The sequence below is a fragment of the Crocodylus siamensis genome, chromosome 9 (assembly GCF_052110815.1).
Source record: "Crocodylus siamensis isolate JL-2025a chromosome 9, ASM5211081v1, whole genome shotgun sequence".
Lineage (NCBI taxonomy): Eukaryota > Metazoa > Chordata > Crocodylia > Crocodylidae > Crocodylus > Crocodylus siamensis.
In genome coordinates this window covers 70,288,608-70,306,907 of record NC_143403.1, presented here as the reverse complement: position 1 = coordinate 70,306,907, position 18,300 = coordinate 70,288,608, and the positions used below count along the sequence as shown (strand labels likewise).

General features: G+C 54.2%; 1 protein-coding gene across 2 annotated transcripts in view; it reads left to right on the top strand.

Moving 5' to 3' along the window:
• Positions 1–1,403: 1,403 nt before the first annotated feature.
• WSCD2 (WSC domain sialate O sulfotransferase 2) overlaps positions 1,404–18,300 on the top strand; it is a 100,956-nt gene continuing 84,059 nt past the window's right edge. The window contains exon 1 of one of the 2 annotated variants that reach the window (XM_090063634.1): positions 1,404–1,673. The gene's annotated coding sequence lies outside the window, so the exon portion shown is untranslated. The remainder of the gene's footprint in view (positions 1,674–18,300) is intronic. The other variant, XM_090063632.1, reaches the window with a different exon arrangement.

Genomic DNA, 18,300 nt, shown 5'->3' with positions numbered 1-18,300 from the left:
AAAATTGGGATTTTTCTTTGTACTAATGCAGTGCAAATGGCTATTCGGCTGACTCAGTAGCTTCTAGAAATAAGACAGCTCACAAAAGGGGGCTTTCCCTTGCATTTTTCCATCTTAGCTAGATCTTTAAAGCAGGATCATTGTCTTCAAAGTTCATTTATTCGTTACTCCACGTGTCTTTCGGACAGTCTCTCATCGTGGCATCCCGGCACCTGAGCGGTCAAAAAGCGGCACTTCTCGGTGTGCAGAGCTGCAGTCCCCCGGGCGATGGGAGCACGCAGGGGAGAGGCCGGCCGAGTTCGGCGGGGCATTTTTGTAATGTTTGCCTTTGCTTTTTAAACGGTGGGAAAGGAGCATAGAGAAAGTGTCCTGCCACTGCCCGGTGGCGCGTGGTCATTTCAAATGACCACCTGTGTCCGACTTCTTCTCGGGTATCATGCCAGGGATGCGTTTACTCTGTATACTCAAGGCAGAGCAGTCTTCAGGCAGAGGTACTTCCATAGCACAGCCTCAGCTGTCAAAAACCTCTTAAAATAAACTAAAATGAAAAAGAAACCAAAGTGCCCTTTTGTAAAATGTGCTAATAAGGGGGCGGAGGGAGGGGAGGGAAGCCTCATTTTAACCAAATATTTTCTCAGCTTGCACAGTGGCTCAAGTTTCAGAGTTCATCATTTTTTTTATTTTTATTTTTTGCTCCTCTGGGCACAAACACCCCCCCAGTGTATTCTTTACCTCCTGGCAAACCTCCACGCTGGCTGAACATGCACGACAAAACTTTTTCTCCTGCAAAAAAGAAAAGAAAAAAGAAATAATCACAACTAGATTAAATACGAGGGCCCCAAGAGAAAGACAGACAGAGGCAGCTGTTTCATGGGAGAGAGAGAGAGTACGGGGAGGGGGACGCAATATAACTGTGCTTCGTGTTGCATGTTACGCTGGGATAACATCGTGACTCGGTTTGCAAGCGTTCTGGGGCAGGGGCTCTTTGCTCTGTGTTGGTACAGTGTTTGGGGGGGGGGTGTTGGCCCATCAGCGGTGCCCAAATGCTAGGAATAATACAGCGCGAGCTTAATTAGCAGCCATTGCACCGGCTCTTAGCCCTTTAGCCCCCTTCAAGAGTAACGTAGTTTGCTGAGGGTGCACTGGCGCCGCAGAATCACAGAAAGGAGGGCTGGAGGGGGCTCGGGAGGTCCCACCTGGCCCACCCCCTGCTCCAAGCCCCGACCACATCCCCCAGCCGCGGCTTCGCCTGGCCTGGTCTTCAACCCCCGCAGGGACGGAGCTGAACGGCGCCCTTCGCTCTACGACCTGCCTGGCGAAAAAAGGGAAAAAAGCAAGCGAGCCGCGGCGGCGGGGGGAGGGAGCGGCACGGGGGGGGGGCCCAAAACGCCGCAGAAGGCGGGTGGCAGCGAAGGAGTTAAGCAGCAGGCAGCGCTGCAGGCCCGCGGATGGCGCGCGGCGGCGGCGACGAGCCTCGCGGCCGCGCGAGCCGCAGCAGGACCCGCGCCGGCAGCGGCCGCAGCTCCGCCCCGGGCCGCGCGGGGGAGCCGCGGCGGGCCGGGTCGGGCCGGGCCGCGCCGCGCCGCGCCGGGCGGCCCGCAGGTGAGCGCGGAGCCGGGGCGCCACGGACGCCGCTGGGGGCCGGAGCCTCCGCGGCCCGGCGGCAGGCAGCGGTGAGTCCGGCCCGCCGCGCCCCGCAAACTTTCGCTCCGGCTGCCGGGGGGGGCTCCGGGCGGCGGCCCCGCAGCACGGGCGGGCTTGCCTCTCCTTTTCTGCCAAGTTGGAGCAGGGCATGGCAGCGCTGCCTGGCGCCCGGGAGGCTGCGGGGGGGCGGCCACCAGCCGGGGGTCTCGGCGCCGGCCCGGGGCGGGGGGTGTCTCGCTCCCGAGACCGTGCAAAGGCAAGGCGCAGCCTGGAAAATTGGAAAGGGAGCGTAATCCTTGCCGATGAACTTTCCTGATTCATTTTGCAGCCGGGCTGAACAACTTATTCGAATATTTTAATATCTGGCTTTAAGGGGGAGAGAGCCAGAGATGGCACGAGAGGGAGCGAGCCGGCTAAATAATAACGCGAAGGTTACCTTGAGCCTGTGGTTTAGGGGGAAAAAAAGTCGTAAGTCTGCGCTTCTTCCAACAAGGGCTTGATTTAATATAGTCTCACTGCAAATTCAGCGTGCGTGCCTGCGGCTGCCGGATCGGGATGGGGCAAACTTCTGGGAGGGGACTGGAGGGCAGGCAGGAGGTGAAGACGGGCACCGAGCAGGGCTGTTTGAAGAGCTAGCTCTGGCTCCTGGGAGCCGGGGGGATGCTCCGGCAGCGCCCGGCGCCCTGCCGATTGCTCCTGGTTGCACCGCCGGCTCCCAGACAGCCGCGGCCTCTCCCTCGGCTGGGTTGCTGGCTGGGTGATGTTCAGGAGACCCGAGGAAGGTGCTACCTGGGTCCCGATGGGCCTCTTTGCTCAGGTTGCAAATGCAGTACATCGCGGCCGCTGAGTTCCCGCGGAGTTTGGCTGAAGCAGCCTTTTTAATAGCGGCTCCTTCGGGGGGTTCGTTCGGGGAAAAAAACAAAAGCTTTGCCAGCTGAATTACAGAGGGAGGGATGATGGCATTAAATACCCGTCGCGCTTCATCCTGTGCTCTCATTAGTGGCTGTTGTTATTTACTGTAAATGCAATTTTGTACTCGGGAGGGGGCATGGGCTGTGCTGGGAAAGGAAATGCTCTGCTAAGTTTTTGGCCCAGGCTGTGGGGGAGGCTTCTCTGCACCCGTGCCCCACGTCCACGGGCACTCGGGGAGCATCAGAGAAAGGCGAGAAGTGAGAGCTTGTTGTTCGCTGCCTGCAAATGCGGCATCGTCCCCCTGGGGAAGTCCCCCGCACGGGTGAAAGGGCCCCTTAGCCAGAGCGGTGGTTTGGTGCCAGCCGGGGGTAGGGGGCGCAGGGCAGCCCCCTCCCAGCCCACCAGCTCGGTCCTTGCGCAGGCAATGCTTTCGGTGGGATGCAGCTCCGGAGCGGGGGCCCCCTCGGCTGGCCGCCTGCAAGCTGCGATGGCTCAGAGCAGGTCGGCTGCCCGTTGCGGGGCCACGATCAGGGAGAGCTGTCGTATCCACTCAGCCCGAATCAGGCGCTGCCGCACAGGAACCCAGAGCTGTCTTCCTTACCCGTTCCCCCGCCGGCCCGCGCGGGGCCACATGCTGATCAGGCAGAAGGGAGCGGCACGCTGGTGCAAGGGGGCCGAGGAGCTGCCCCTGGCCCTTCCCTGGCTGCCAGGCCCCGGGTGCAGGGGGGCTCCCTAGCTGGCTGCGCTTCTCCGGTCCCTGCGTGCCAGGCCTGTGTTTCGGCTGCCCCGAGCCCCAGCGGGTGCCAGCCCAGCCTCTGGCTTCAGCTACTTGGACTCCCCGTCTGCTGCACCCTCGTGGACTCAGCCCTGTAGCCCAGGACCGGAGCCGAGCCGCCCGGTACCTCCGGCACGGCGTTTCCCACAGCGCCAGCCTTGGTGCAGAAGCTGAGCAGGGGCATGCAGCAGTTGCAGCAAACAAGACAGGCAGGCTTTGCCAGGGTGCCAGAAACTCACTTTAGCGAGCGCAAAGAAATGCAGGCAGAGTCAGGGAAAGCAAGAAGCATCTGCCTGGTTCCTTGCTTCAGTTTGCAGTGTCCCAGGTCACGGCCCCCGAAAACGCCTGCCGGAGGATGGCACCTCCCTCGCGTTCGTGCCCAGCCCGTTTCTCTCTGCTCTCCGGCCCAGCTTGCCCCCCCCGCACAGCGTATCTGCTCTCTGGCTGGGATGGCAGTGGGAGGAGAGATTTCTTTATAACCTCCAGTCCCTTTCCTTAGGCCACACTCGAACCAGCCTCCTCAGGTGATGAGGGTCCCCCCCAGGTGAATCCCTGCTTAATTATCTTCCACTTAGTTCAGATGAACTAGCTGGCCTGTGCTGGGAGGCAGCTCTTCCTTTGTCCGGGGGGCTTCTGCGTGCAAAGAGGGGACCCCTTGCTGCTGGCTCGGTGTCGCCGGCCCCGGGGTTTCAGTCCGAGGTGGAGTCAGAGGAGAAGAGAGTAGCCCTGCGGAGGCTGATGCGGATGCCCGGCGGGAGGGAGCGCCCCACATCAGACAGGACGCACGGGCCCCGCACAGAGACTCCCCGCGTGGTCCCCGTGCTCTGCGGTCCTGCAGCCCCAAGCAGGAGGCTGCGACCCGTGCCCTGGCCACCGCATGTATAAACCCTGTGTCATTTGTCTGGACTCCCGGCGTGGCTCTGGCAGGGCTGAAAACTGGGGATGGGCGCGAGCATCTCGCGTGGGATCCCGATCGGGGTCCAAACCTCCCTGGAGTTTACCTGTGTGTGGGGGGGACTTAGGCGTGCCTGACCCCAAAGCCTCGAAGCGATTGTGGCAGGGGTGTTATGCTGCCGTGCTACAGATCCGGCAGCAGGCGTTTAAGTCTTGCTTTGCATTAGTGCAGCCGGTCGACCTCGCTTGCCATTTATGCTGGGGTCTGGGTGTGATGCCAGCCACATCGCTACCCTGGGAGGAGGACGGTGCTTTGCCAGGCTCGCCGGTGGGGGAGACGGAGGCATGAAGCTGAGTGCAAATCTGAACATCACCGAGGGCCTCAGGTTTGGGGATATCCCTGTCATGGTGCTCGACATGGGCAGCTCCGTGTCTCGGCGGTTCTTCAGACATGCGTGGGCAGGATTGCCAACAAGAGCCAGCCAGTCCCGGCCAGACCTTGCAGCCCAGCATTTCTGTACGGATCCGTTTGAGGAAGCGAGCGACTGTTGTGAGCAGTGCCTGGCTTCCTGCTAATGCCGCACGGCTGTAATTGGGGAAAGCTCTTCAGTGACTTAATTTCGGGATGGGCTGCAGCATCATTAGGAGCAAAGATCCTCCAAGGCACGGCATGCTTCGCTGCTCTCTCGCCTCCCGTGCCGTCAGCCGGCCTTTGCAAGCAACCTCAGGTCCACGGGCGTTTCAGAATAAACTCGCCGCCAAAATAAACTCATGCTAAAAGCTGAGGCAGACGTTTCCTAAGAGCACGTGAAAACAGAGCGCCCGAGGTGCTGGGAAACGCCGGGACAGAACGGCGATGTACAGGAACGAGCTTACTTTGCTTCAGTAAACAGATCGGGGGGAGGAACGAGTGCTCGCTATTCAGTACCCCTCCGTGTCGCGCGCTGCTAGCATTTCCCAGGGATCCACGAGGGATTTACAGCTGTGGTCAAAAGTGCCTTGGACACAGAGGCAAGGCTCAGCTAAACCCTGCAGGGGTGAATTTGAACCTCTTTATCTGGAGAGCCTCAGGGGAAGCGTTCCCCGTTCCCCAGGGGCAGCAGGGCCCTTCCTCGAGAAGCCCCTTGCAAGTCCAGCCGGACGTGTCAGACGAAGGCTGCTTGGCAGGTGCAATAGTGCCCACTTTGGAGCCGGGTGCCTGTCATGCCTGCACGGCTTTGTTGCACATACTGGCAAACCTGGGATGATGGGCAATGGATGCAGCATTGCCGGCCCCACCCTGAAAATCATGAGAGACACTTAAAAATCAAGAGATTTGGTATGTAAATCATGAGATGCTATTTTTGAAGCGTGTGCATGCAGTTCCCAGGGCAAAGGCAGCAGGGTGCGGAGCCCCAGCTCGCAGCGGGCAGCTCGCCTCTGCCCCGTGCGCAAATCCGGGGACCACGTGCTCCCAGGGCCCATTCACCCCAGCATCTGCCCCACTCCCTCCCTCACCACGGGGGCCTCAGTCCCCCCCCGGCCCCTTCCCCTCCACAGACGCACCAGCTAGGCGCTCTCTACATGCACCAGAAGAAAAAAAATCCCGAGATTTGATCTCTCTATCAGGAAATTGAGAGTCAGAATTAATTTGACTTGGAAATCGGGACTGCCACGAGGCATTGCTGTGTTAGCGAGGTCTGCTTCCCCTCTCCCCCACCCAGAGCCGTTGGCGCCGGTGGACGCCGACGGGGATGCCTGGCCTCTCGCACAGGACTGCGCGCTGCAGGAGGTGACGGTGGGGCACTGGGGAGCTTTGGGCGTCTGGAGGTAGCAGCGCATGGGTTGCTCCAGAGCGTGGGGCTGCAGGCACTGTGGTCTTATCCTGCCAACCTCCTGAGGCGAAGGAGAGCCAGGCTGGGTTAATGCTTGGATGGGTATTTTTTGCAATGGTGTCAAAGAAGAGATTTAGCTGCCACTGGATTTTAAATGCTCCAGAGCCAGCTGTGTTTATCCAGAGAGGACGTTGCATGTGCGCTGTCCCTCTGCCGCAGAGGGGATCAAAACAGCCCTCCCGAGACCCAGACGGCGAACAGGGAACCCTTCTGCTCTAGGGCAGGGCCCTGGGTTTTTGCAGACAGCTCTAAATTCAAACCATGATGTGAAGCACGATGGTGACCGGCAGGCCCCCGGCTGCCCCTGCTTTGTTCCAGTCAACTTAATGGTGATTTTTTATGCGCAGCACTTTGTTTCCTTACATTCAGTTCATACATTTTAAATGGTGCATTCATTAAAGAAAAAAGAAGAAAGAGATTAGACCACTTATCAGCATGTCATTGCGAGGGACGGCTTTTCCCTTCCCACCCACTCATCATCAAGCCTCCTGTTTCATCTGCTTACAAGAACAAAACTACCCTGCATTTATTAGACCCTGGCTTCATGCACTCTGTGATTGTTCCTAAACCTACAGCAATTTGTCATATTGTTGTAACTCTTACTTCAGAGTCCTATCCAAGATGCTCTTCAAACAAAGCCTACAAGAAGTCATCCTTTTGATTAATTAAATTTTAAATATGTTGAAAAGCATAGATGCTGCTTGAAATGTTTTTGTTGGGCTGTTTTTGGCTTGCGCGGTGCTCTATGTAATCCTAGATTACCCACGTCTGGGGAAGAAAGACCGTCTGAGAACTGAAGAAAGCAAGAGTGGGTTTATCGGTGAGATTAGTTTTGTCGCCTTTAGACTGAAAGACTTCGGGGGATTAATTGCAGCCCAAACTTGTTTGACCTTCACGTAGAGTCAAAAAAAGGAGCAGTTGAATGGTCACCGAAAGGGACTTGCCCTCTACCGTGTAGGACGGTGATACCCCTCCAAATTCTCAATCAGGATTTACTGTGCTAGGATTGTACCCTGGCAGTCCCGTGGTTGCAGCGGGCGGGCAGCCCCTTGTGTGCACGGGCTAAGCCACATCGAGGCAGAAATGGCCCAATGTGTGGACAGCTAATCCCCTCCAAGCTCTGTCCTGCCAGCTGCTGTGGCCATCACACAGACCTCACCGCTCACTGAGGCTTGTTGCTTCATTAATTGTGGATGTCATCATTAATTGGAGAAGCCACTTCCACCCTTGTCTGTGCTGGGCAGCCAGCATCCTTCTGCTGAGGGCACCTCATTAAGTAACAAGGTTGCAAGTCTTAAAGAGGGGCAAACAGCTGGGCCATGGTGTCAACAGCAAGGTTGCAAGTCTTAATGAGGGGCAAACAGCTGGGCCATGGTGTCAACAGCAGGGTTGCAAGTCTTAATGAGGGGCAAACAGCTGGGCCGTGACTTAGGCACTGGGCTTAACTGGGCCACTTCAGCACTGCAACCAGTAGGATGTGGCAAATGCCTGGAGTCAACTGCAGGATTTAAATGGCTGTGAGCATTACCCCTGGGCTTCTCAGTGGCATCTCTATGCTTTCGGGGAGCCCCAAGGCACAAAGAACCAGTGCCTCAGAGGTGGGTCACAAGGTAGGAAAGCATTGCTCATCTAGGCTTGGCATCCTAAGTCATCAGTAGGCTCAGTTGAGACTAGGCAGGTCCCCCCGGCGCGGACCAGCGCGTTCATTCAATAACGAATGCAGCAGGAGAGTGGGTCCATGATGTTTGCAGGCACGGTTATAGCCACAAGGATCACTGCAGCCTAACCGCTCAGCAGCTTATGGAGGTCTCTGAGGGGAGGGGAATAATTTAGTGTGAGATTTTAAATGGTGTCTGTTTGTTTGCAAATGAGTGGATCTCGAATGGCTATCATTTGAAAACCGTTCCTCTGAAAAGCACTTGGTTTCCATTCCATTTCCCGACAGAAGATAATTTCAAACTCTCCATGCCTCTGTGAAATGGAAAACCTGAATCCTGCCCAGCTGACTGGTTATGGTCATTAGAGATCTCACAGCACTTTCCCAAGGAAGTGTTTGCTTCAATATTTTGGTCACAGACTAAACTGTGTATTGGATTTTGTGCTGTCTGAAATTGTCCATGCCGCCGATAAGAGTTTTCATTACCTCCCTGGTCTCAATTGCTGCGTGCGGTGATAATAGCTGCCATATTTCATTAGAGCACGATTGTGTCGGGTGGGGGGGGGGATGAGCTTTGGGGTGTTTTGAAACGGCAGGCCTTACACACGTGTGAGGCTATCATAGGTTGCAGGCTGCATGATGTTCTCCTGCGACGCCTCTGTGCTTATTCCTTGTCATCTGTAGTTAGGAAGCGAGGAGAAGAATCTGAGAAAGGACCTACGTTTTGCTGGTTTCGTGCCGCTGTCAAGCACCCAAACCCCCTGCTTTATCACCAGCTGGCCTTGAACGCGCGGTCCGCCCAGCGGGCCTGTTGTGACTCCCGATGGGAAGTGCTAAGACACCATCCCCTCAAAATGCAGAGTGGCTGGAGGTGCCCAGCGTGCTTGCAGCTGAAGGCTGAGCTTTAATCAGCCCTGCCGATGACGAGAACGGGAAGCCGGGGCTGAAGGTCTCTCTTTGATTTGCTGCACTTGGGTTTCATCCTATAGCAATCAAATACACCACCCTGGCCTCCCAGCTGGGCTTGTTTGGCACCGCTCCTGGAGAGCGCGATCTCGACAGAGCAATCGTTTCTTCCTCGAGAAACCTGGCCATGATGAACTGACAAGGACAGAAGTATCTTTTAGTAGCTACTCAGTCATCTGAAATTGGAACTGAGCATAGTCAAGTATACCCTAGCAGAGCCGCCGTCGCTTCCTGGGCAAAATATGTCCCGGGGAGTTTTCGGTAATGATAATGTCACTTCCCTTCTAGCGAGCTGCCTGCCTTGCTGATCCGTCTCTGCATCACAGTCACTGTAATTTCATTACTGTCTTTCAACTGCTCCGACGTGTCTAGCAGGAGGATCCGTCTGGGCCGTGAGGTGGGGAGATACTGGATCCTGGAACGGGGCTGCCGGCTCCTTCTGCTCTTGTAGCTCATCTCCAGACAGAGCCAGCTCGGCAATGAACTCGCCTGAGCCGGACCAGGTCGTTAATGGGATTGCACGATCCCGTCCCATCCTACCTTCTGCGTGCTGGTGATAAGCCCGAAAACCGCCACTGTCAGGCGTCCAGGGAGAACCAGCTCCTGGCACTCCTGTGATAAAAGCCTGACAATGGCAAAGGGCAAGGGAAAATAGAGAGATGAAGTGCAAAGGCACCGGTTTCCTCTGCCTGGTGCTTTCAATGTCAGATCATTCTCCGAGGATGCGGAGACCTGGGGAGTCTTTGGCCGTGGCGTATCTGCCGGCGCTTTCGGGTTACCCCAGGGTGGAGTCTCCTTCCAAGGGCTGACCCCACGAGGCAGAGGGCCCTGGCCTGGATGAGAGATGGGAGCACGCAGCTGGCCACTCGCGCACCCGCCTAGCAAACGTCAGCGCTAGCAGAGCAGTTTCGCAGGGTTTGACCTGCTTTGAGGACAGAAGAGCTGTCTCTCCCTGCCGTGAGCCAGATGGGGCCCTGCGGCCTACCCTCCTGCATCCAGACACGTGCACGCGGCGTGTGCAGCCTGTCTCACGGCTGAGCTCTGGGTCTCCCATGCTCAGCGGGGAGCTGCAGCCCCAGCTGTCTCCTGTCTCAGCCAGCCCATAGCCTGGCCCTGCCTGGCCTGCAGGTAGGCTGTGGGCCTTAGACGCATCCTGCCGTGGCCTTTTCTGTCTGCCTGGCTCTGATAGTCTGGAGACAGGCTGGTCCTTATACCTCTTGCGTTCGGGCCGTCAGAGCCAGCTGCACGAATAGTGACTGGTGTGGCTTTGGGGCGCGCGTCTACACATTCAGTTAATGCACTTGAGGTAATGTGCGATAAACCTAGTACCTCCATTGCGAGGTACTAGAAAAATGCACACTGGCCAATTTTAATGCGCATTAGCTAGTGAGCACGTTTTTTGGTGACGATTTGATGTGCATTAAAAGCGGCTAAAATAATGCATACATTAAAATACCGCATTCGTAATCGTTTAAAGAATGCATTAAAGCCCACGTGTAGATGTGCCCTGCGGGTGCCTTGCTGAGCAAGTGGCCTGTTTAACCCTGAGCCCTGCTCAGTCCTGACTCCTGATGCATCCTCCCTTCAAAAGCGAGCCGAGGGTATAGCTGGCCTCTGCAGGGGTTGGGATGCGGTCTGGGGCAGGCCTCCATTAGTGTTGCTGCTCCATGCCACAGGTCCCGCCGGGGTGGGGGGTCAGTTGAGAACTTCACCGTTCATGGGTGAAGAGGCAAAGCAGGTCCCTGGATAGGCTCTGTGGCTTTCCTGAGTTCAGACATTTGGCTGAGAAGAAAGGCTGAGAGCTTGCCTGCTGCTTGTCAGTCCAGCAGAGCCGCTCACGGCAGGTAGAGGAGCCTGCTGGTTGGGAGAAATGGGAAGAATCTGATCTAGGCCCAATTGTATTATTGCTTTAAACCCACCCGCCTCCGTTACCATGGGGCATCTGTGCATTCGCGTCTGTAGTTACTCCCACGATCATGCTTCGCAGCCCCTACCCAAGTGCAGTGCAAGTAGCCCGGTGGCTGCTCAGACCCAGCATGATGACCTCCATGCCAAACCTCAGCGAAGCGCCACCCCAGCTGGAAAACACCTGCTCCTTCCAGGGCTCATCTCCTCTGGCCAAGTCCTATTGGAAATAGAACTGGGATTTTCTTTTTTTTTTTTTGCAGACCAGACATAAAATATATGGAGCATAATACAGCATAAAACTCATAATGTGAAGCCGATACAGTATAGCTTAAATGAAGTTCAATAACCTTTGTGGAGGGCTTAAGCAGCAAAAGGAGCCTGTTCCACATCAGAGAGGAAGGTCCCACAGGCTATTTTAGCATTTCAGAGCATGTATCGGGTGCGATTGTGACCCTACTCAAGTTGGTAGCAATGCTCCCATTCATTTGAATGAGACCAGGATTTCACTAGGGGAGTTTTTAATTTGTCTAAGGGAAAGCATTTCCAAAAAGAATGAACACCGGGGGCACTCCACTGGGAAACGCTATTTTTATTTTTGTTCTTTAACTCTCAGCCAATTTAAATCCAGCTGCATGCATTCAAATCAGAACGGGGCCGCGGAGCAGCTAGCACCACGATGGATCCTTTAACAATGCAGGCGGCGAGATCATTTCCATCTGATTCCCACTGTCTCCTGGTTCGAGCTGCCCAGGCTAATGCGGCCCCCACCCCGCAGCGGGGAAGAAGACGCCATCACCCGGAGACAGCAGCAAAAGCGCGGCTCCACTTTGCACCCCTCAATTCTGGAAACAGGCGGGTGTGCGAAGCAGAGGCGGCTAGACAGAGTGTGCGTGTGGACAAGAGCCAGCAAGCCCGTGGCACGTCAGATGGCACAAGCGTGTTTTTGGGGTGGGTGAGAATCTGGACGCGTTCTGCTATTGTGACAATCCATGCTGCTGCTCGCCGGGGAGAGCGGGAAGGCTCTTTTCAGCTCCTACACTGGGACTCGTCATCTTTGCAAATCACACTGTGTCATGCTTATATTATCTTAGCGTCCTGGTTACTCATTGACATCCCCGCAAACAAACATCGATCTCCTGCATCGCGCATTGCCGCACAATGGAAGATTGTGTGTTTCAGGCAATTAGCCCATCTTATAAAATGATAGGCCGTCTTTGCTCGTTCCAGAAACACTTTCAGCCCCTGTTAAAGGAAACCAAAGTACTGCAAGATAAGATAACACTAAGGGAAAGAGTCAGATAACACACAAGCTTGTGGTTGTTACTGGGTAATTAAAATAATAATACAGTAAAATATTGCTTTTTCACAATGAGCTGTCTACTGAGTTACCTGTTACCCTGGCATGAATACAAAAAAAAAATGCATCCTGGTTTTTGGTATTATAATGACTTCAGTGTCGACCTGTTTGAAATCATCAATCGAAATACGCTGTCTCCTGTTTCTGCACAAAACTCTGCAATACGCGGCTATTTTCTTACAGTGCCGTTAGCATGGCGGCCTCAACTTTTTAAATGATTCATAGCTTCAAACATTTGCCTTTAGGAGCCACTTTGGCGTGCGCAAGGCACGTTCGTCACAGGACAGGATGGAAAAGGCTTTGGTATAATTGCAGGTGATGTCCCAGCACCAAAAAAATAGCCCAGGTTGCATCCGAGTGAATTGCGTGGAGGCCAAAACTGTTGGGGAGCAAACGAGAATACAGTCGAAGGAGCCAGTCGAGTCTTGCCAGCTGCGGTCAGTGAAGGGTGTGCTTACGGGGGTACACAGCAGTGTGTACGCACCTCTTGTTCAGCTCTGTTTCTTGCGCACCCAAGAAAGTTACCTGGAAACAGATTTTTTTTGTCCTCGTTCTGACTGACGCTCCTGGTCACGGCCAGCAAAACCTCTGTTGCTGCTTCTTGCACGAGCAAATGAGGAACAGCTGGAGGTCCCCAGTCCTTAGCACATGGAAGTCATTTCTAGCATGGTGTTCAAGAAGGGGCCCTGGATCGCTGCCCAAAGCCGATACTGCTGGCCAGATTAAAATGAACCTGTTTCATCAGACGGCGGCTTGTGGCATTTCACATGCGCATATGGCATTTCAGTGCCACAGCTGACGGCAGAGCTAAAACCCCATGTTTCCAGCCTACACTAGAGCAGGAAAAAATAAGTGTCTGAGCCTTGGAGTCTCTCTCCCAAACAAACCTTGAACCTTTCGAGCAACCCACTCACAAATTACCCCGGTGGCACTACTTGGATTTGCTTGGTGGCTCATTCGGGGCAGTCCTTCCTTTGAAGGAAGTATTACATTTAGCTTAAAGCGATGGCAGACTAAAGCAGCGAGTTCTGCAGGAACGAGGATTAAGCTGATGCCGCGGAGAGGCTAGCCTCAGGAAGTTCAAAGCAAACGGGTCACCTCCTGACAGCCGCTGCGCTCCCCGGATCAGGTGCTTTGCTTGTTTGTACGGATCAGACGCTGCACTTTGCTTCTTTGCTGACTACCAAACTGGAGGTGCCGATGCAGTGTTGGGTTACCGCTGCGGGCACAGGGAGGAAATAAGAGCCGACAAGCAAATCCCGTTGCATTCCTTCCATCGTAGCAGATATTCTGCCAATGCAAGAGGGCAAATGAAGACACCCACTGCAGGATGCACACGCCAGCCCCTCTGAGAAATCTTGTACGGACCAGACAGCCCATTCTCAACTGTATTTTCCTTTCCAAAAGCCACGTTTGACCTGCATGTATATCAATCCGGGCATGTTTTCCCCATCCATATCATAGGCCAGAAATAATCAAGAGTGCAAAGCTTGCATGTGGGAGAACATAGGTGTGTCTACATGTACTGTAATGCTCATTAGCCTATTTTAATGTGCATTAAAGCATCAGAAACAAAGCTGCTCGCTCTCTCTGTCTCTCATGCACATTAAAATAGGCTAATGCACATTTTTCTAGTACCATGGGGCATTTCTACCCATAGCTTTTTTCCCCTGTGACACGCTGGAGATCTGCTGCTTTGGAGCAGACTCGATTAATCGAGCTTGCTCCGTGCGTGGGCTGAGGCAAACTGCGCTGCACCGCGTGCAGTTGTGGAAGCGATGAAATGTGCGTCAGCACACAGAAAATGGCGGCGGCGCGCTGTTGAACTGAAGCACTTCCGAGGCATTTTAGTTCAAAAGCGCGCTGCCGCCGTTTTCTCGGCTCTGACGCACATTTATACGATTGCAAGTGTCGCAGCGCCAGGCGCTTTTCAAAGCACCCGCTGCTGTGGCGCGCGCATGTGTACAAACGCCTGGCGGTACTAGATTTAATGTGCATTACCTAAAGTGCATTAACGAACGTGTAGACGTGCCCCATGAGCTGCAGAGCAAGGGAGAAGATCCTTCTTTCCCGCTGATTGGCAGGTGCTCATTTACAAGGGTCTCGCCTTTCTCAATGGCCTCCAGCAGGGCAGGGGACGCCCTGGAAGATAGCAGCAGTGTTAGCACCCAAGGTCTGTACCGTGGCTGCTCCACTCTCCTTTGAGAAAACACTGCAGACAGACCTTGGGGCATGCAGCAGCCAGAGGAGAGGCAGCGGCTTATGCATCTGGGGCTCTTGGGCAGGAAAAAGCAGTGATACTATTGAGTCTCTGGCTTTTTGCCCCAGGGACCGTCTTCTGTTCTGGGTGTATGCAGCACCCGGCACCAGAAGGTCCTGGTTCCTAGCCTGCATGACTGCAGTGCAAATGCTAGCTGTTCAGTCGTGCTGCTTCCAAGCCTCGCGTGCCAGGAATAAGCCTTATTTAGACTCTTCTGAATTTCTCACTAGCTGAGATCCGTGCTGCGAAATGCTTTTGTGCTACTTCAGTACCCCACGCCCTCACAGGCCTCATTCTAGTCCCGATCGGTTTTCCGAGCTTTTTTCCCCTAACCAAAAAAACCCCTCCCAGCATTACAGCAAATTGAAGAATTCAGTATCTTGGCGCTGTGCTCTGTGTCGCCAGACTTGCAGGCTTTTCCTTGGCAGTGGCAATAAAATGTGCTTTCTCGGCCTCGCAAACAGGAAATCCTCTCGTCTGGGTGGCTGCTTTCAGAGGCTTATGGGGAACACTCAGGCCATCGCCACTGTTGAGCAGCATCTCCTTATCACTGCAGCATTGTCAGGCTTATTATTTTGGCAACGTCGCTGGCGCTGGGGTTTTGATTTGAAATGTTCCAAAGAAATGAATAGCCCATTCTTCCAGAACCCAAATACCGTGATTCAGGCGGGCACCAAGAGACCCTGGGTTCAGGACTTGCGAGCGCTTTCTTGCATTTTTAATCCCCTGTAGCCGCACTGCAAATGTCAGTTAAATTTAAAACTTAAGACATCAGCGCTGTTAAATAAAATAACTCTCCTGCAATTCGCTACAGATCATGTTGATGTGATTTCAACTGTGCACTAAAACATTGTCTGGGCAGCTGTCAGATGACTTATGCTGACACGGGCTGTTATGTACAGCAGAGTAGGCATGTTTCAGGGAGGTATCCATCTATGGAGCTAATCAATATGGATGGGCGGTGGAAAATCATTGCAGGTTGCTCGATGCAGAGCTCAGAGGCTGAATCCCCAGCTGGTGCATCTTGACGCAGCACCCCTGGCATCAACGGGGAGATCTCGATTTGCAGCAGCTGAGGGTCTGGCTCAAGCATCCAGAGGTTGTTTCTGGGCTTCCTAAAAGCAGGAGGAATAGAGGAACGGACACTTTGCAGAATGAACCGGCACCCCTCCCCTGCCTCTGTGCAGCACCCTTTATTCTTGATAGACTCTGGTTAAAGGACTGTCCTGCCAGCTTTGTGCAGGATTGCACAGGATGTTCACCTGGAAGAGCCAAGCCCCCATTTCCTAGTGGTTAGGGGTGTCTTGCTTTCCTACGGGTCTCACAGGTAGCTACAGCTGCTCCCGACCACGTGCGGAGAGCCAGGACAGCAAGGCCCTTCGGCTCGAGTCCACGGGTCCACCAGAAACCTGATAAAACGCTATTAAAAATTCCCTTCCTCCCCTGCTGGCAGTGGCGTCCGCCCCCTAATTTACGTCTAAAACCTTCTGTTGCCTCGCAGCAAGGAAGGAGATGTACCAACACTGAAAGCGCATTTGGAAACCCCGCAGAAGTCTACCAGCAGATGGGCAAATCCGACTTTGGGTTTAACCAAGCAGGCCAAAAAATCCCAAATAAAAGGGTTTTCCCCATTGCAAATCTTTTTGTGCTTGGACCAGAGAAGGGGCCTGAGTGCCACCCAGGGACTCGGGAGCCCAGGACACAGCGGGGTGGGACTGGTTTTCATCCGAGTGGCTGAATAGCAATATTCTGTTCCCGGCTCTTCCCTGGCGCTCAGAGAAGCACCAGAAATGGTGCAAGCCCCGGGCTGCCGTGCAGCCAGGCGCATGGCCCTGGGGAAGCGAAGCGCGGCTTTATTTCTGTTTGCGGATATCAGGACTCTCAGGATCCTCTCGCCCACATGACCCTGCCCAGCACTGCCCCTGCTTACGGGGCCAGCAGCTCAGTTGGTATCAACTGGCAGCCCTCCACTGAGCTGGCCTGCTCTCTGCATTGACTTTCTTTCCCAGGAACATCCCCTGTTGAGTTGCATATCTAGTGATTTTATGCTCCTACCCATCCCTCCGAGCGCCTAACCCTGAAACACTTGCGCTGTCTGCAGTAGCGGCTCCCAGGAGGGACCTGGTGAGATACAATCTGCTATCCGTAGGCAATGCGGATCGCGTGCCTTCTGCCGTCGTGTTTCCCCAGCCCCTACGTTGTGCCGCCTCTCACACGGGCTTGGAGGTGCTGGAAACCTGGGGCACGTGTCTGCCAGCAGCATCCGGCTCCTCGGGCTTGCTCTGCAGCGGTCAGGGGGCTTTGGGATCACAACTTCAGGCAGGAGCCTAATGGGGACCGCATGCATCCGTAGTCCCCTTCCCCTCTTGCAGGTATTTCCATCAGCGACGGGGGCACGTGGCAGTGCCCAGCCTGGATTCGGAGCTCCCTGGGTGTGGGGCGGTTCATGCTGGAGAGTTTGATCCAGCTCTTTAGCAGGATGGAGACGTGAGGTCTCAGAAGATCCTGCTGAGCTCCGGGGGGTACCCGGTTCCAGAAGGAGAGCTCTCCCCCCCGGGACAATCAGGAAAAGAGGGCCCCGAGCTGAATGCAGCTGAGAGCCCCAGCCAAAATTTCTAAGGAGTCAGCACCCTCCCGCTCGGATGCATAGCCACTCCTCCAGAAGAGGTGCCAGGGCAACTGGTGAGATCCAGAGACAGAAGTACCCGTCTGAACGGCAGTAATTACTTCTCAAATAAAGCACTTGAGTGATACACTTGAGGGTAGATCCTTACACCCTCTTGAAGCTGCCATAATATTTCGGTCTAGGAAATTATGCTCCTATATGAGGCTGACTAGAAAGATATTCTCTTTCAGAAAAAAAATAACCCACCAAAGTTGTAAAATTTGCTTTTGTTCTGAGGTGAAACAAAGACAAGACCTTTCAACACGCTCTTGCAAAAAGCCGCAAGAGACTCCAGAAGCCTCTCTGATGACGGTTTTAATTGCAACTGAAATGTTGTGTGAAAACACATTGATTATTTCTTTTGACAAAAACCCACGTTTTCGACAGGAAAAAAAAAAAAGTTCTGTTGAAAGTATTTCAAGCAGCTCTGTTCATTTAGGAGCAAGTCAAAATAAGAGGTCATGCTTATTAAAGAGATTCACATCCTCTCCCTCTGAAAGCCATGCTCATTTGTATCGCCGGGGGGAGGAAGCGGGGAGACGGAAAAACTCAGGGTTATTCAGCAAGGGATGAACTTTGCTCTCTGCACAGTGCTTGCTGGCACTTCTATTTGTGCATGAAAATTGGCCACATTTTTGGCTTGCTAGAGAGCTTGAACGGGCAAATAAACAGAAGCCAACAGGCTTGATGCTGAGCCATTGGGGGTGGTTTATACCAAGGGCAGGGCATTTCAGGTGGACTACAGCGTGACTGGGGATCACCATGCAGGAGCCATACCTGATCCCTCTTGATGCTGAAATAAATCATCTCATCAGATCTAAATATTAAGACAGTTTTGGTCCAGATCTAGACCTGAAACCTAGGGCTGTGGCCCACCTCTAGTAACGAGGGAGAGCGAGACCCACCTCTAGTAATGCGAGCGAGCGAGAGAGGGATGGTGCAGGAAAGTGTAGGCCCCATTTAGGGGATGCATGCAGAGATTTGAAACCAGAGACCGTCAGGAGTGGTGAACTTCGGGGTGAACCCGGCCCTGCTGCGCCAGCATCGACTGCACGCAAACCGGCCGCGGCCCCGGCATCGTAGAAATAGTTCTTCGTCAGGCAACAAGTGGTGCCAACAGCCTGTGCGACGTGAGCCAAGCAAAACAAAGCTTTTTTTCCAAATCTGGATGAAGCGAGTTTTGTTGGAACAGCGTCTACAATTTCAAGGGGAACGTTTCACTCGGGGGTGTCCCGGGGCTGGATGCGAGGAGTTTGTGGTGTCTGTTGGGGGTGACGTATGAGATCAATGGGCTTTCGTGTTATAAACGTCTCCCCTCACTCCTCTGTAACTCCCACCCAGCCCCGACTCCCTGCACTAAGAGAGATCGCTTGTAAAATGTTTTGAAA